This window comes from Cervus elaphus, chromosome 17 (genome assembly GCF_910594005.1).
Source record: "Cervus elaphus chromosome 17, mCerEla1.1, whole genome shotgun sequence".
NCBI classification, from domain to species: Eukaryota; Metazoa; Chordata; class Mammalia; order Artiodactyla; family Cervidae; genus Cervus; species Cervus elaphus.
In genome coordinates this window covers 64,433,689-64,453,068 of record NC_057831.1, presented here as the reverse complement: position 1 = coordinate 64,453,068, position 19,380 = coordinate 64,433,689, and the positions used below count along the sequence as shown (strand labels likewise).

At 39.5% G+C, this 19,380-nt stretch overlaps 1 protein-coding gene across 2 annotated transcripts in view; it reads right to left on the bottom strand.

Annotated features, from left to right (window-relative positions):
- Positions 1–17,096, bottom strand: part of ATP10D (ATPase phospholipid transporting 10D (putative)) — a 125,030-nt gene extending 107,934 nt beyond the window's left edge. For both annotated transcript variants that reach the window (XM_043870979.1, XM_043870980.1), the window contains exon 1: positions 16,825–17,096. The gene's annotated coding sequence lies outside the window, so the exon portion shown is untranslated. The remainder of the gene's footprint in view (positions 1–16,824) is intronic.
- Positions 17,097–19,380: the final 2,284 nt, after the last annotated feature.

Below are 19,380 nucleotides of genomic sequence, written 5' to 3'. Positions count from 1 at the left end.
TTCACAATTTGTATGGGAACACAAATGACCCCGAATAGCCAGAGCAGTTTTGAGGAAGAAGAATGGAGCTGGAGGAATCCACCTTCCTGACCTCAGATTATATGACAAAGTTACACCATCAAGACAGGATGATGCTGGCACAAAAACAGAAATACAGACCAACAGAACAAGACAGAGAGCCCAGAGATAAACCCATGCACCTGTGGGCACCTTATCTTTGACAAAGGAGCCAAGAAAATAAAATGGGGAAAAGACTGCCTCTTCAATAAATGGCGCTGGGAAAAGTGGACAGCTACATGTAAAAGAATGAAACTGGAATACTTCCTAACGCCATACAGAGGGATCAACTCAAAATGGATTAAAGACCTAAATGTAAGACCAGAAACTACAAAACTCTTAGAGGAAAACATAAGCACAACACTCTTGGACATAAACCACAGCAAGATCTTCTATGACCCACTTTCTGGAGTAATGGAAATAAAAACAAACAAATGGGACCTAATTAAAAGCTTTTGCACAGCAAAGGAAGCTATAAACAAGGTGAAAAGACAGCCCTCATAATGGAAGCAAACAACAGCAAATGAAACAACTGACAAAGGATAAATCTCCAGAATGTATAAGCAGCTTGTGCAGCTCAATACCAGATAAACAACCCAATCAAAATACAGGCAGAATATCTAAACAGACATTCTCCAAAGAAGACATGAAGTGAAGTCAAAGTCGCTTGGTTGTGTCCGACTCATTGCAACCCCATGTACTATACAGTCCATGGAATTCCCTAGGTCAGAATTCTGGAGTGGGTAGCCTTTCCCTTCTCCAGGGGATCTTCCCAACCCAGGGATCAAACCCAGGTCTCCTGCATTGCAGGCAGATTCTTTACCAGCTGAGCCACAGGGGAATCCCAAGAATAGTGGAGTGGGTAGCCTTTCCCTTCTCCAGCGGATCTTCCTGACCCAGGAATCAAACCAGGGACTCCTGCATTGAGGACGGATTCTTTACCAACTGAGCCATCAGGGAAGCCAAGACGACATAAAGATGCTAATAAACACATGAAAAGATGCTCAACATTGTTCATTATTAGAGAAATGCAAATCAAAACTACAATGAGATATGACCTCACACCGGTCAGAATGACCATCATCAAAAAATCTACAAACAATAAATGCTGGAGAGAGTATGGAGAAAAGGAAACCCTCTTGTGCTGTTGGTGGAAAGGTAAATTTATACCACCACTATGGAGAAGAGCATGGAGATTCCTTTAAAAACTAGAAATAAAATGACCATACGACACAGCAATCCCACCACTGGGCATATTCCCTGAGGAAATCATAACTGAAAAAGACACAGGTACCCCAGTGTTCATCGCAGACCTGTTTACAATAGCCAAGACACGGAAGCCTAGATGCTCAACAACACAGGAATGGATAAGGAAGCTGTGGTGCATATACACACACATACACAATGGAATATTACTCAGCCATAAAAAGGAAGTTCAAATGAGGTGGATGAATCTAGAGCCTATTACACAGAGTGAAGCAAGTCAGAAAGAGAAAAACAAATATCATATATTAACATATATATATATGGAATCTAGAAAAATGGTACTGAATAAACCCTCTGCAGGGCAGCAGTGGAGACAGACAGAGGGCAGACTTGTGGTCACAGTGGGGCAAGGAGAGAGGGGGACAGTTTGAGACAGTAGCACTGAAACTTATGTATTATCACGTGTAAACTAGAGAGCCAGTGGGAATTTGCTATATGATGCAGGGAGCTCAAACCTGGTGCTCTGCGACAACCTAGAGGGTGGGCTGGGGTGGGAGGCAGGATGGAGGTTCAAGAGGGAGGGGACATGTGTACCTATGGCTGACTCATGTTGCTGCATAGCAGAGACCAACACAGTACTGTAGCAGCTATCCTCCAATTAAAAATAATTTTTAAAAGGTTAATGATAGCAATCGTTAATACAATGTTTTGACACTGATAATCCTAGATACTTCTAAGATAACATGTTATTGAAATGACAGAACAGCAAGTTTTTGAGATTCAGTTGTTCAACTCTAATAAAATATGATTCATTCAGTAAGCCTAAGATGATAACAATATCTACCATTTATAAAGACATGCCAAGTTCTGTGCAAGGGATAAATACACATTAATGTTAGTTCTTACAATGAAGTACAAATTATTATCCCCACTTAAATGAGGAAACTGAGGCTCAGAATGAAAAACTCACCGAAGCAACACAGTTTGGTAAGTAGTCACCCAAGTCTAATCCAAACAAGTCTCTGTCGTTATTAGGAGGCTCTGACATGGGCAAAAACACTTGAGCAACAGGTTGGCAAAAGGCACAGAGCATCTCCAAAGAATGTGAGGGTGGGAAGAACAGGACTAGGATAAGGAAAGGTCACTTAGAAGGAAAAAATACTAAAGGCATACTTCACATGAAAAGCTGCAGTTAACAGAACCAAATATTTGTATATTGCATGCCTTCAATAGAAAGCGTTTTCCATATATTTGAAATATGATTCACTATATACAAATAACATGGGTTTAGAATAAATGACTTCTTTTTATCCTGCCTTCCATATTCTCTGACCCCACAGGGACCTTCAAGCATCTGCCCCCCAACCCCCACCTTCTCACTGCCTTTCATTCTTGCGTGGCCACACTTCCCTACTTAGTCTGAATTTTGTGGTCAACACTGCTATCACTTCTTTGTATATTCTCTCAGCCTCTTAGCTCCTCTTTCACTTCTTTCTTGGCCAAACCCTTACCCTAGTTACAGCTTACAGAAAACTCAAATGAACTTCCTGGCCAACTCAAATCAGTTAGATCTAAATCTCTACATACTCTGTTCCAATACTGACAAGTTGAAAGTGGCTAAGAGAAATACACAAGGTCTCTGAAGAGCGTCACCTTATTTTTTGTTATGTTTTGCCTTTGTGATAGCAGAAATATTCTCATAAAAATGTCAGGGGACTAGAAATAAGTAAGAACTTGTGCAAAGATATGGTGGCAAATAAGCAGGCTTAGTGTTAAATTCTTGACCATGAACTTCTAGTTGACCAGACATGCCAACTGCAATCACACAGCATTTCTAGTCTCTTCACTTTCCCACTTTTACAGACAACTGTTTTAGACTTTCTCCTCTAATTTCCAACAGCTCCCTCTCTGCTGAAGACCATATTTCAATTTTACTGGGAAAGTCAAAGCCCTCAGAAGAGAACTTCTACAGACTCCCCACCACATAACCACCCTCCAGCACAGACTGGATCTCTAATCTCTAGATATGTACTTCTGATTGCCAACTAGGCAGCTCATCTCCATTTGGGCTCATCATCAAATGGTAACATGTGCAAAATGGAACCCCTGATACTTCCCCCACCAAAACCTGCTTATTCCACAGATTAGTTTTGTCAGTCAGTTGAATTCAGCTCCATCCTTCGAGGACCCTGAGCCCAAAGGCCTCTGCATCATCCAGGGTCCTGTGTCTCACAATCCACACAGCCAGTAGATTTTGTTGACTCTACCTTCCAAATACGGGGCTTCCCAGATGGCTCAGTGGGAAAGAATCTGTCCGCCAATGCAGGAGATGCAAGAGATGTGGATTCAATCCCTAGGTTGGAAAGATCCCCTGGAGCAGGAAATGGAAGCCTATTCCAGTATTCTTGTCTGGGAAATCCCACGGACAGAGAAACCTGGAGGGCTACAGTCCACGGGGCTGCAAAGAGTCAAACATGACTGAGCACCACCACCATCACCTTCCAAGTATATCTGGATTCTCACCACTTGGCACCACTCCACCACTATCACCTGAGTCCAACACTGTAACTTGCCCTTGGAACCTAAAACTTCTTCCGCAATTTAAAATTCTCTGAAGGGGACGCTTACTCCTTGGAAGGAAAGTTATGAGCAACCTAGAAAGCATATTAAAAAGCAGAGACATTACTTTGCTAACAAAGGTCCATCTAGTCAAGGCTATGGTTTTTCCAATAGTCATGTATGGATGTGAGAGTTGGACTATAAAGAAAGCTGAGCACTGAAAAATTGATGCTTTTGAACTGTGGTGCTGCAGAAGACTCTTTAAAGTCCCCTGGACTGCAAGGAGATCCAACCAATCCATCCTGAAGGAAATCAGTCTTGAATACTCATTGGAAAGACTGATGTTGAAGCTGAAACTCCAATACTTGGGCCAGCTGATGCGAAGAGCTGACTCATTGGAAAAGACCCTGATGCAGGGAAAGATTGAGGGCAGGAGGAGAAGGGGATGACCAAGGATGAGATGGCTGGATCCATCACCGACTCAATGGACATGGGTTTGGGTAGACTCCGGGAGTTGGTGATGGACAGGGAGGCCTGGCGTGCTGCGATTCATGGGGTCGCAAAGAGTCGGACATGACTGCGTGACTGAATTGAAAGGCTCTCGTGTTAACTATAATAACAGTCACCAGGGCCACACACACCTTCCTCCCAAAGTCCTATTCCTCCGCCCCTCCTTCATTCCAATCCTTACACAGCCTTGCTCAGCAATTCACACTTTTCCCTTTCTTATTCTGCATAAACTTAAGTCATTTTCTAACAATCTATAATTTTTTTTGTATTTTAGTTCTTGTTGCCTCCCCTTCCAGAGTAGAAATTTCTATCTCCTTTGTCCACTGATGTAACCTATATGCTTGCTTAGAACAGTATCAGACCCAGAGCAGACTTCCAACACATATTTGTGGAATAGACATATGCATGAATGAATAAAATAACACCTCTCTTATATGCAGTAGCAACCAGAATACCTCTAACAATCTTACACAAACCAACTCTAGAAGTAATATAAGCTTAGTTATCTCATATTATAGCTTTTATTATATATGCTAAAATTATTATATTTTGAATGAAGATCTTTAGCAGGTAACCCTAAAATGGCTGCTAATAAGACTTTGCAACAAAAAAGACATAAAAGGGGAAATAAAACAAACAGAACCTATTTTTAAAAATAGCTGAGGTATTTGAATTTCATTGTTCTAAAACTCTCAGGAAGGAAGTTCTTCTGAGTACCCTATTTTTTTGAAGAGGTTTAAAGTTTATCCCTTAAATATCAAAATAACTTCTTCATGATAGAAATCATTGTGTGTTCTCAATTATCCTACATTTTTATACAACATTTTAAATAATTTCTTTTCTGAGAATTCATCACCAAAATGCTCAAAGCACCAGTTATTGTAAAGTACTCTATATAGTGATGCCTTCAGGGTCTTCAAAGGCATATCTATAGGTTTTCAACCAGCAGTTGAAGACCTTGTTTTGAATGTTCATGACTATTCTCATAGGTTTGTGTCTCCCTCAGCTGCCCAAATATCTGCTTTTATGAAATCTGAACTCATATTTCCAACTACTTTAGAACAAATAAACTGAATTAACCACCTCAGTGGTCTTCAGGAAGCAGAAGTACAGAAACAGAACACTTATTTTAGTGAAACCTATTGTCACTGTTCAGAGATTGCTTTTCCTTACATTTGTTAATAAATAGCTACCGAAAGGCTACCATATGTCAGCAAAGTACAGGCATTAAAACCAAAATGATGAAAAGTTATGTGTAAACTCTGTGGTTCTTGTCTTCAAAGACCACACAGTCCAGGAGAGGGATCCGGCAGGAAGTTCATGAGATTCCCTCATTGCCTGAAATACTTCAGAGATCAATTCCCTTGGGACAAACTTTGACATGTTTATGGCCAAGCTTCAGAACAGCAAATACTGAGAGCATTAAAACACTAACCAATAGATAAGCTAAGTTCTGAAGTGGAGCTAGACCCCAGATAAGTGCTCATTTTGAAAACTACAAAGTATCTTTTTAAACTGGCAGAAGAATACAAATTTCCTAGTGTGTTATCTTTATTCATTCATACAAAGACTGCAACCTTCAGCTCTATGTGATAAAGCATGTATTTGTGTGTGTGTAAAAAAAAAAATAAACACACTGTATTGTGATTCCACACTGTATTGTGATTCTAAAGATAAGCTTTAAAAGATTATTCAAAAGAAAGAGGAATGAGCTATAATTATTATTTTCATGTCTGTTTCCTTGATGAGGCCATCTGGTACACTGCTTTTACCGGTACCTGGACAATGCCCAGCACATAGCAAGTACTCAATGAATATTTTTTTAAAATAAATTAATGTCCAGTCAGGTTCGCTGTGGTACACTATGCATCCAGGGAATGAGTACTCATTAAAAAATAATTCGATTTTTAAGAGGATAAGAGTCAAGCAATCAAAAAAGCGTGGAATAAAGTATTGTTGAATGATGGAGTAGGGTGCTTTGGTGTATTCTACTTGGTCAATTCCACCTGATTTCTGAAATCCAAGGAGGACAAAGATGGTCAACAGGCACATGAAAAGACACTCAACATCACTAATCAGCGAAATATACATTAAAATGAGGTATCACCTTACACCTGTCAGAATGGCTATTGCCAAAAAGTCTACAAATAACAAATGTTGATGAGGATGTGGAGAAAAGGGAATCCTGGTACACTCTCGGTGGGAATATAAATATGTGCAGCCCCAGTGGAAAACAGTATAGATGTTCCTCAAAAAACTAGCATATGATCCACCCACTCCACTCCTGACTATATATTTGAAGAAAATGAAAATCCTAATTCAAAAAGATCTATGTTCATTGCAGAATTTAACAGCTAAAATACAGGACCAACTTAAACGTCCATCAACAGATAAACTGATAAAGATGTGGCACACACACACATATACACACTCACGACGATATATCACTTAGCCATAAAAAATAATGAAATTCTGTCATTTGCCACAACATGAGTGGGCCTACAGGTTATTATGCTATTAGGTCAGGCAGAGAAAATCCTGTATGTTATCACTGATACATGGAATCCAAAAAATGAAAAAGAACAAATATAGCAAAACAGAAAAAGCCGCACAGATATAGAGAACAAGTAAGTTGTTACCAATAGGGAGAGGGAAGGGAAAACGGCAAGTCAGGGATAGGGAATTAAGAGGCAGAAACTATGCATAAAAAAGCTACAAGGGCTACTGTCCAGCACAGAGAATATAGCCAACACTTTAAAACAACTTTAAATGGAGTGTAATCTATAAAAATATTGAATCACTATGTTGCATACATGAAACTAATATTGTAAATCAACTGTACATCAAATAAAAATTTTAAAATTAAGTAAAATAACAAAATAAAGACTAAAGAAATCTTAAGATTCTTAAGCCTAAGCCTGTGTCCTCAAACTGCCAGAGATCTGAATCACCAGAAAGTCTGTGAAAGCACAGATTCCCACGGTACACACACACTCTCGCCCCAATTTGATTCAGTCAGTCTGCAGTGGGGCCTGTGAACTGGCAGTTCTAATAAATTCCAGTGATGCTGATGCTCTCACTCTGGGGACCAGACTTAAAACCATGAGCCTAGGCAACCCAAATTTGCTCTGAAGAGATTTAGTTTTTGTACCTTTTAAAAATTTTATTTTTTATTGAATATAGCTGATTTAGAATATTGTGTTAGTTTCAGATGTATAGCCAAGTGACTCAGTCATATATATAGTTTCTTTTTAAAAATCCTTTTCTACTATAGGTTATTACAAGATATTGAATATCATTCCCTGCCCTATACAGTAAATCCGTGTGTGTCTGCTTTATATGGAGTGGTGTGTATCTGCTAATTCCATAATTTATGGAATTTATCCCTCCCCCGACTCCTTCCCTTTGGTAACCATAAGTTACCTTTCTATAGAAAGGTAACTTTCTACCATAAGTTGCTTTCTATATCTGTGACTGTTTTAGAGAGACTTATTTTTAATTTAAAGTATATATTCTCCATGGATTCATTACTATTAAATATCATTTTTATGCAACTATTCATTTACTCCCCAATGATGCATATATTATTTAAATAATTAGTGAAACTACTTTTTTATACACAAAAAATAGGGCAATTATTTTCTGGATTAGTCATCATGGAAATCTGTAAAAAGCAAAAGAAAATAAAACATTTAAAAGAATATGGAATAACAAGAGGAAAAAAGCATAAATTGGGAAGTGGAATTATATGCAGCTAAAACGGAAAGAATTTAGGCATTGAAAGAATGTATATACTCATAAAACTAAACAAACCACAAATGTTTTCCAAAGGCCTCTTGCAGATCATTAACCTGAGCTATTAAATTATAAACCAAATAAACACATCAAAGACTATAATTTTTAAGTTTGTGGCATTACTGGATAAATGATGAAGACAGGTATTATTTTAGTTGAATTATTAAAAGAATATTCCAGTATGATGAATAAGAGGTTTAATTCATTTCTAAAACCTTTTTTTAAGATTCAATTCTGGAAGTATTTGGGTCACTTAAAATATGACATAAATATTTCATAGATAATTTCACAATGGATAAAAATTACTTCAGCACATGACAAAGTAATGCAAGCACAGATTACATACGTCAATTACTTAAACTGTCTCAACACACATACACTTGACCCTTGAACAACATGGGTTTGAACTGCATACGTCCACTTATATGCTGATTGCTTTCAATAAATACAGTACTATACCAACCATGGCTCGCTCAATTACAGAACTGAGGATATGAAGGGTCAACTCTGCGTTCTGAATATCTGTAGATTTTTATATCCACAGTGAGTTCTGGAACCAACCCTGCACAGATAGGCAGGGATAGGTAAGTAAGTGTTAGTCGCTCAATTGTGTCTGACTCTGCGATTCCAGGGACCGGAGCCCACCAGGCTCCTCCGTCCATGGAATTCTCCAGGTAAGAATTGGGTCACCATTCTGTTCTCCAGAGGATCTTTCTGACCCAGAGATCAAACCTTGGTCTCCTGGATTGCAGGCAGATTCTTTACAGTCTGAGCCACTAAGGGCTAAGGGCAGGGAGGGATGACTGTATTTAAATTGTCCCCAAAGTTTGCAAGTTAAGTGTTATTAAGTACCGTATATAAACAGCAATAAGAGATTGATGAAAACTACAAATGGTATTAAAAAGAAACGGATGGTGTTCACTGGAATTATAAATTGGATTTCATGATAAGTGGTCAATTCCAATAATTACTAGATGCTCTCCACCCTCCAAAACACATCTATTTGAATTAAAAGTGATATTATAATTAGCTGTTTTCAAAACAGCAGATGCATCCGCAGTTAGCAGAGAAAGAACACAGGCTCTAAAAAGTCCCAATGGTACTGGTGCTCAGCCTCCCAGTCAGTGTCGCAAGCTCTTAGCCTGAGCCTCGGTTCCCTCATCACAGAACTCATACTGTTTGTTTTTGGGTTTTTTTTTTTTTTTTTTTCATTTAAATGACAATTTTTTGCTTTTTAACTGGAGGACAATTGGTTTACACTATTGCGTTAGTTCCTGCTAAACATCAACGTGAATCAGCCATAGGTATACACAGGTCCCCTCTCTCTGGAACCACCCACCCTCCAGGTTATCACAGAGCACCAGGTTTGAGCTCCCAACACCATATAGCAAATTCCCACCGGCTCTCTCTTCTGCACGTGGGAAAGTCCATGTTTCAGCGTTACCCTTCACTTCGACCCTCTCTCCTCTCCCCCACTGTGTCCACAAGCCTGTCCGTCACGTCTGCATCTCCACTGCGGCCCTGCAAACGGGTTCATCGGGACATTTCTCTAGATTCCACTGACACGTGTTAATGCACACTTGCTTTTCTCTTTCTGACTTACTTCACTCTGTATATAGGCTCTAGATCCATCCGCCTCATTAGAACTGACTCACATGCGTTCCTTTTTATGTGGTGCTATATACCATGGAATACTACTCAGCCTCACGCTGTTTTAAGAGGAGGTTTATGAAATCAATGTACCAGTACTTGTCCAGCACACTGAAAGGGCTCGACTTCATTCTTCCAGCTAATGTTTGCTGAGCTTCCACTGTTATGCCAGGCATTGTAACAGGTAAGAGAGATTAATCAGAGCACACAACAGACAAAAGTCTGTCTTCTGGGAGCTCACCTTTGAGTGTTCACTGCCTTTACCTTGTCTTGTAGGCACACTGCTGGGACCCTGAGAATGAATAAACATGCCCAGAACCAGTCAAAATACTCAATTCGACAAAAATAAAATAAATCCAAATAACACTAGGGTAATCATGCAGTATATATGTTTATGGAACTAGAACATATGAGAACACATGCCATGAGATTAGAAGACAGAAAAGTAGGGTAGGCTGCTCAAGAGACAGAATTTTAACTGAGTTTTGGGAAATGTCTCGAATCAGATATGGGATTTGTAAATTTTAGAAAAGAAAATATGAATAAAGGTAAGACAGCTGGAAAACCTTGTAACCCAGTGTTACATAACACTGTGTCGTTCAATATGGTTTGCATTTCAAGTACAAATTAAGGAGTGACGGGAAATTAAGATGGATATCTAGTAATAAGTCTTTACCTACTAAGATGAAAAAATTATATTTAAAGGAACAGGCTATTATCAAAGATATATATTTATGATAAAAATTCTCAACAAAATGAGTATGGGGGAACATACCTCAACATAGTAAAGTCTATTTATGACAAACCAACAGCTAATCCTATTCAATAGTGAAAAGCAATGAGTTTTCCCTCTACAAATAGGAATAAGACAAGTATGACCACTCTCCCATTTTTATTCAACATAGTACTGGAAGTCCTAAGCTCCACAATCAGAAAAGAAAAATAAACGATATCCAACTGGGAGAGAAGTCATAAAACTGTCACTAGAAGATGACATGCTACTACACACAGAAAGTTCCAACTCCACCAAAAAAAAAAAAAACAACCTAGAGTAAATAAATTTAGTAAAACTGTAGGGTACAAAATTAATATACAGAAATCTGTTGCATTTTTATACAATAAAAATGAGCTATCAATCCCATTTACAATTGCATCAAAAAGAATAAAATAGCTAGGAATAAACCCAATGAAGAAAATGAAAGACCTGTACTCTGAAAAATATAAGACGTTTAAAAAAGAAACTGAAGTGGACCCAAATAAATGGAATGATATATTGTGTTCATGGATCACAAGAATTAATATTGTTAAAATGACTGTACTATCCAAAACAATCTACATATGCAATGCGATCTCTATCCGTTCATCCACAGCATTTTTTCACAGGACTAGAATAAGTAATCCTAAAATCTGTATGAAGCTACAAAAAATCCTGACTAGCCAAAGCAATCTTGAGAAAAACAACAAAACTGTAGGCATCATGCTCCTTGACTTCCGACTATACTACAAAGCTACAGTAATAAAAACAGTATGGTACTCACACAAAAACAGACACAGGGATTAATGGAACAGAACAGAGAACCCAGAAAGAAGCCCACCCACATCTGGTCAATTGATTACTCCACGACAAAGAGGGATTCCCAGGTGGCATTAGTGGTAAAGAACCTGCTGGGCAATGCAGGAGATGTAAGGGAGGTGGGTCTGATCCCTGGGTCAGGAAGATCCCCTGGACGAGGAACTGGCAACCCACTCCAGTATTCTCACCTGGAGAATCCCATAAGCAGAGGAAACTAGTGGGCTACAATGGTGGCAAAGAGTCAGACACAACTAGAGACTTAACACGTATGACAAAGGAGGCATAAATATATGAGGAAAAGACCGCCTCTTCAATAAGTTGTGTTAGGAAAACTGTACAATCACATGTAAAAGGATGAAAAATAAACCAAAAATAAACTTGAAAAGTGAAAGGCTTCAACTAAGACTTGATACCAAAAATTCCTAGAAAAAAACATAGGCAGTATACTTTTACATCAGTCCTGGAATATTTTTTATGGATGTGTCTCCTTAGGAAAGGGCAACAAAAAGCAAAAATAAGTGGGACCACATCAAATGAAAAAGCTATTTCACAAAAAAGGAAACCGTCAACAAAATGAAAATACAACTTACTTAATGGGAGAAGGTATTTGTAAATGATATGTCTGATAAGGGGTTAATTAATATCCAAAACATATTAAAAAAAAAAAAAGCTCATACAACTCAGTATCAAAAAGTAAAGCCAGTCTGACTAAAAAATGCACAGAATCTAAATAGGTATTTTTCAAAGAAGACAAACGGATGACCAAGCATCTGAAAGGATGCTCAGCATCACTACTCAGAAGAGAAATGCAAATCAAAACCACAATGAGCTATTACCTCACACCTATCAAAATGGCTATCATCAAAAAGAAACATCAAGTATTGGTGAAAATGTATAGAAAAGGGAATGTGCACTGTTAATTGAAATGTAAATTGGCATTGCCACTCTGGAAAACAATAGTCTTCTCAAAAGTAGAACTAAAAAGCAGCAGAGACATAACTTTGCCAACGGAGGTCCATCCAGTCAAAGCTATGATTTCTCCAGTAGTCATGTATGGATGAGAGACTTGGACCATAAAGAAGCCTGAACACCAAAGAATTGATGCTTTTGAACAGTGGTGTTGGAGAAGACTCCTGAGAGTCCCTCAGACTGTAAGGAGATCAAACCAGTCAGTCCTAAAGGAAATTGGTCCTGAATATTCATTGGAAGGACTGATGATGAAGTTCCAACACTTTGGTGATGTGAAGAGCCGACTCTATTGGAAAAGACTCTGATGCTGGGAAAGATTGAGGGCAGGAGGAGAAGGAGGTGACAGAGGATGAGATGGGTTGGATGACATCACCGACTCAATCAACAGGAATTTGAGCAAACTCCGGGAAACAGTGAAGGACAGAGAAGGTTGGCACGCTGCAGTCCATGGGGTCACAGAGAGTCAGACATGACTGGACAACAACCGCCATCACATGCTTAGCAATTCCACTTCTAGGTATTTATCCCCCCAAATTAAAACACTGATCCATAAAGATATACGCACCCCAAGGTTCACTGAAGCATTATTTACAACAGTCAAGATATGAAAGTAACCTAAGTGTTCCTCAATAAACGAATAAAAAAGATGTGATATATATGCACAATGGAAGATTACTCAGCCATAAAAAAAATAATGAAATCTTGCCATTTGTGACAAGAGGATGGACCTAGAGATTATTTTTCTTAGTAAAATAAGTCAGAAAAAAGATGAATACTGTATGCTTTTAGTTATATATGAAATTTAATAAAGCAACAGACATATAACAAAGCAGAGACAGACTCAGATATAGAGAACAAATTAGTGGTTGCAGGAAGGGAAGGGGGGATGGAAGAAACAGATGAAGAGGATTAAGAGGTGCAAACCACCAGTTATAAAATAAATAAGTCACAGGGATATAATGCATAGCACAGAGAAAACAACCAATAATATTGTAATAACTTCATGCATAATGTATAAAATATTGAATCATTATATTGCACACTTAAAACTAATGATATTGTAAGTCAACTATTCTTCAATAAAATTTTTTTAAAAGACAGGCATTTTTCTAACATGGCAAGGTTAATTTGTTGGCTGAAGGACATCACAGATTAGTAGAATGTGTCATTAAACTGTCTCAGAATACCTCTCTATGGAAGACTTTAGCAAAAAAGAAAGGACAGTTAAGATTTTTAGTAGAACTTTCTATATATTATTATAGTCTGTAAGAGGAATGAGAATTTTTAAACATAGTTCTAAGTAATTATGAGTACTATAAACTGAAGAATGCTTCCCTGGCGGCTCAGACAGTGAAGAATCTGTCTTCAAAATGGGAGACCCGCGTTCGCTCCCTGGGTGGGGAAGATCCCCTGGAGAAGGAAATGGCAACCTATTCCAGTATTCTTGCCTGGAAAATTCCACAGACAGAGGAACCTGGTGGGCTATGGTCATGGGATTGGATCACAAAGAGTCAGACACTACTGAGCGACTTCACCCACTAAACTGAAGAAAGACTTCACATTTCTGGATAATTTAAAGCTAATTTTCACCTTCCTTATAACCAAGATAAGATTTTTTTAAATTATTTATGCTACATAAAGAGTTGAAATTTTGTGTTTGTTTTTTAACAGAAATGTAGTTGTACCCATCTTCCTCATTCAGAATAGCCTTAAATGGAGTAAGTAGATTTTAGCGAAATAAATTAAGGGGGGAAATCCCATGGACAGAGGAACCTGATGGGCTGTAGTCCACAGGGACACACTTTCATAAAACTAGTACGACCATTACTTTTACTCTAACTGTGATACCAGCTTTGTGTAAAGTACTGTTTCTATGACTAAGATGGTTTCTAAAATGAAATAAATCCATCTACAGTAGAAACGTCCATCTCAGTAAAGAGGTAAATTGAGAGGCATGCTCAAAGAAATGAGTTTATTCGGGAATAACAAAGGAATTATAATTTTGGACACCTGAACTATAGCAAGCCAGAAGTGAGTTCATGGAGCATTTGGAATGTTGTTGTTTAGTAGCTTAGTCCTGTCCGACTCTTTGGAACCCCATGGAATATAGCCCACCAGGCTCCTCTGTCCAGGGGATTTCCCAGGCAAAAATACTGGAGTCTGTTGCCATTTCCTTCTCCAGGGGATTTTCCCCACCCAGCGATTGAACCCACATCTCCTCCATCGCAGGCTTTACTGGGGAAGCTGGCAGGTTTGGAATAGTCTGTGTTTATGGGCAGGGCATGTAACAAGGGGAGAGTTCAGTGAGTATCTGTTAAAAAGTAAAAATAAATGGAGACCTGCTTTGAAAAGTCCCTGAGCAGATAAGGCCAGTCTAATCATACAAGAGAAACTCAATGTAGCTCATTTTTTGGACACCAACCCAACCTGGGTCATTTATTTCTTACTCTAGAAATCATAAGCAAAAACTTTCCAATGCTGATAAAAGGCAAAACTTCTGATTAACTCCTTGACATTTAGGAAAAATCCCACTTATGGACTTCTGTGTGCGCGCGCTTAGTTGCTTCATCGTCTCTGTGACCCCATGGACTGTACCCCGCCAGGCTTCTCTGTCCATGGGGATTCTTCAGGCAAGAATACTGGAGTTGACTGCCATGTCCTCCTCCAGGGGATCTTCCCAACCCAGGGATCAAACCAAGGTCTCCCGCATTGAAGGCGGATTCATTACCACCGAGACACCAGGGAAATCAGGCACTTATGGCAAATGGGTCTCCCAGTCTTTAAGCTTCGTTTTCCTAAAGGCAGATGAGGGAAACCATTCATCTATCAATTTCAGATTGAAATTCTTTCACAGCAGGAAGGAAGGGAATGATGTTTTAAGAGAATATACTCACAACAAACCTCTTTGAGCTGAGAAGGAAACCTGCGCAGCTGCTAATGCTTTTGGTTTTGAGGATCCCCAGGTGATCTTTGTAGCCTTTTCTTTGGTTTTGCCTCATTAAAAACACTACTTTCAACTAGATCAGACAATAAGGCCTGTAGAGACGGCTTGAGTATGTGGACATTTTTTTACCTCTTAATTTTTCAAGCTAACTCTAAGTACATTTGTCTAAAAGATGAGTCATCTCTGTTCTATTACAAATTATAATCAAATTCTAAGCATTTCCTCCATTTACTGACATCAAAATAAATGATATCCCATTCAAATTCTATTTAGTCACTAAGCAGTTATATTGAACAAATACTGTTATTAGGCAAAGGTCAAACAGTACTGACATCCTTTTAGACAGCTCAGAGTCTCCATCTTTTTCATACAACTTAACAAGTGTTTAACAGTTACAGTGTTACTTTTTAAAACTGTCTAAAAGTTTTTGAATGTTGGAGACTTGTTTTCCAACATATAGAGCATGATTTCCTTTTGATAAACTATCAGAATGTAGGTAATATGTATTTGTATCATGGACAGAAGAGTTTAGAAGGAGAGATTACCTTGTGGGGTAAACTGGAGTGAGGGCTTACATCTGGGCACTGAATAAATCTGCCGTTACAATGATCATTGTTACACATTGGCTCTAAACAAGCCACCAAATCTCTCTTTCTGATGGCACTCTTCCCAGAAACGGTGACCTAGCCGAATTTCAAAATAATTATCTACTCTGATGTTAACTTTTCGGACACAGTAACACTGGTGGATAAGGAGTCCCCTATCCTTGTGGGTCATCTTTCAAGGTTGATTAGAGTCAGAGACGTGCCCTCAGACTACGGAATTGTTTTTCTCCTTGAAAAGAACTTATGTGAAAAGAAGCAAGAAAAATCTTTGGTTTTATTTAGATAACACTCTAAATACCCGAGTGGACGTGCCCTTATGATTATGAGCAATTTAAATACATCATTTCTGAAGGCACAGGGAGCCCAGCCTTCCAGAATGGAGGGTTTCACTAACCAACCAGATGTCTCTCTGCTGTATAAAGTATAACTACAGCTTTCACAATGTAAAGGGTGCCCCCCAACAACAATGAAACTCTGCAAAACTAGTGTTTGCACGGAAAATTGGGGGCTTTTTAGTAGGGCTCCTGTAAAAACTATTTCTGAGCAAGCTCCAACACACCTTTTTCTTCCTAAGGAATCAATCCGTGTTTCATCTACTGGGTAAAAATTTCTACCCCTATTCTATTCATTATGTTTGACACAGAGCCAGAATTGCTTTAAACTGTTCGATTTCACAATGAGATGACAAAGGGTGAGTATGCGTGACATCTTTTCATAAAACCCAGCATTCAGAAAAGATAGTCATCCCTCTACTGTGATCAAGTGCCTGAAAATGTTGTAAGATTCTTCTTTTTAAAGTTTAACAAAGCCACAAAGTCCAGTTTTCAGGTACTTCATCCCATTTGAACACCACTACTGCGGGAGGCAGAGGACAGAGAGAGTAAAGAAACAGAGAGGAAAAGAGGAGTGAAAGGGAAGGCAGGGAAGCCGTCAGAGGCTGGCTGGTTCACCCTTACCAGTTTCTCTCTGGGCACACATCACCGCATGATGGTCACGAGTCCCAGGATGCAAGAGGAAAGCCAGGCACAGATCCGGAGAGGAGGCGGGTTATGCTTCTCCGCCAGCCATTAGACTTTGAAGGAAAAAAAACAACTAAACACTTCTCAGCCGGCGCTCCGAGTGCGCTGCCAAAGCCCGAGCCCAGCCCGGCCGAGCCGGCAGCCTCCCACTCCCGGCGCCCGCCCGGCCGCTCCTCCTCTCCCTCGGCGGGGAGCTGAGCGGCCGAGCTTCCGCGGAGGCCAATAGCCCGCCGCCCCGCCTCTCGCTACGTCGGTGCAAGGCGGGGCCTGGCCGCCGAGGGGTTTCCCGGCGCCAGCGGTGGGCTGGAGCTTCCTGTCAGCCTGATGCCGAGGTCTCCCAGGAACCCAGAACCTGCCTGCCTAGATGTTCGGTTCAGTCTTGTACCGCTGAAATTCTGTTTTAGCATTTCATTCGTTTACCTAAACTTGAAACTCTTGGGAATTATTTGTGGAGGGTAAAAGGGTCAAATCTAAATACTTAATATTGATGTTAACTAGAAAAGAGATTGAGAAAAAAAAAAAATTCTGATTTGGTCTTTTTTCTCACTCCATGACCTTCTGTCCCCTTCTTCACCCAGAATGATGTGGCTCTGTGCTGCCATGGTCTGCTAGCTTAAAACTCACAGCTTAAAAAAAAAAATATTTTACTTCTAAGTAAATTCCAACAACCCATCTACTGTCTCAACACTTCTCACCCGCGAAGTGCCTTGAGGAAGGGAAAGGGCATGCACAGAAGGCAGAACCAACAGAGGCAAGAACTCAGACCAAATAATAAGAATCACTGGCTGCCAACTGTTTTATCCCACAAAGATAAAGAGGGGCAAATCTCTCCGCAACTCTTCCATTTGCTCAAATGTTTAAATATGTGGCAAGAGTGAAGAAAACTAGACGATAGTAGGAACGTTTCGCTAATCGTGAAGAGCCCGTCAGGACAGGCCCGTGGAGCTAGGAGACCTGCAAGCTCAGCTGCAGAGGCCAAACAAGTTCCTGCGTCTACAGAGTAGGTGCCTCTCCCAGACGGGGAGAGACAAGTCCCGGGTGTGGCTTCCTGCGCTGGCCAGTTCAGGAGACTCTTTCTTGCAGGCAAGTCTTGTCGGTTCTGGGATAAGCCTAGCCTAGTAGAGCAGTGTCAGTCTCGTGGTCTCTGAAATTCCTGGCCCTGCTAACCCTTTTTACAGTCATTAGACTCTCTCTAAGTGATATTAAAGATGAAGCAACTTTCCCGTCTGATAGCCAAACTTCCTGGGGAGACAAAGTTTAAGCTGGGCTTTCCATAATTTCCCCTCAGCACTGATGCTGAAATAATCTCAGTGGAGGGCTTTCTTGAGAGGATGCAGACCAGGACGATTCAGTCCGGGAGCTGGTATTTGCAGCCAGTTTGGACTGCTTAAATCGGGTTCTAACAAGTTACACATCAGAGTAAGCAGAGGAGCTTGATGCCAAGGCCCCACCCAAGCCAATTAAACCTGAGTCTCTGGGGATGGACTTCAAGCAATCTCTTTTATTTGTTTAAAACTCTCCATGTGATTCTAATCTGCAGCAGAGGTTGAGAATCACCAGCTTCGATTTACATTATCTTAGATGAAAATCTACATTACATTTAAGTTAAAAAATGCAGTAGCAGGATAATGTAAAACACGTTGTAATACAATTTGTTCATATATATTTATATATTTAATTTAAATGTATATTAAATATAAAATGTATAATAAATGTATATTAAATGGAACTTAATATAAACATAAAATATGATGTTAAGACACACAAAATTGTTTACTCAGAGGGAAAGAGTGAAGACTGAGTGGAAGTGGAAGAGGGGACAGAACCAGCTTTCTTTTTGTTTCTGTAACATCTGACTGACTGCAAGGGGCATGTGTCCCATTTGATTTAAATGTATTTAATTAAGTTTTAAAAATTAATACTTTAGTGAAATGGCTGAGGGAATTTAAGAGGTACAGACTTCTAGTTATGAAATGGATCACAGGGATGAAGTGCACAGTATGGGAATATAGTCAATAATAATGTAATACCTTTGTATGGTGATGAAGGTGGTCAAAAGGTGCTACCTTCAATTATAAGATGACTGAGTCCTAGGGATGTAATGAACAACATGATTAATACATGTAACACGGCTGCATGTCTGCGTGTTATATATATGAAAGTTGTTAAAAGCTAATCCTACCAGTCCTCATCACAAGAAAAAATACTTTTTTCTTTTATTTTTCTACCCGTATGAGATGCTGGATGGTCACTAAACTTACTGCGGTAATCATTTCATGATGTGTGTAAGTCAAATCATTATGCTGCACACCTTAAATTTATACAGTTGCCGTCGTTGCTTCGTCCCTATGTCTGCGCCTGACTCTTCTGAGACCCCATGGACTGTAGCCCACCAGGCTCCTCTGTCTGGGGGATTTCCCAGGAGTGGCTTGCCATTTCCTTCTCCATAAACTTATACAATGCTGTATGTCAATTGTATCTCATTAAATTGGA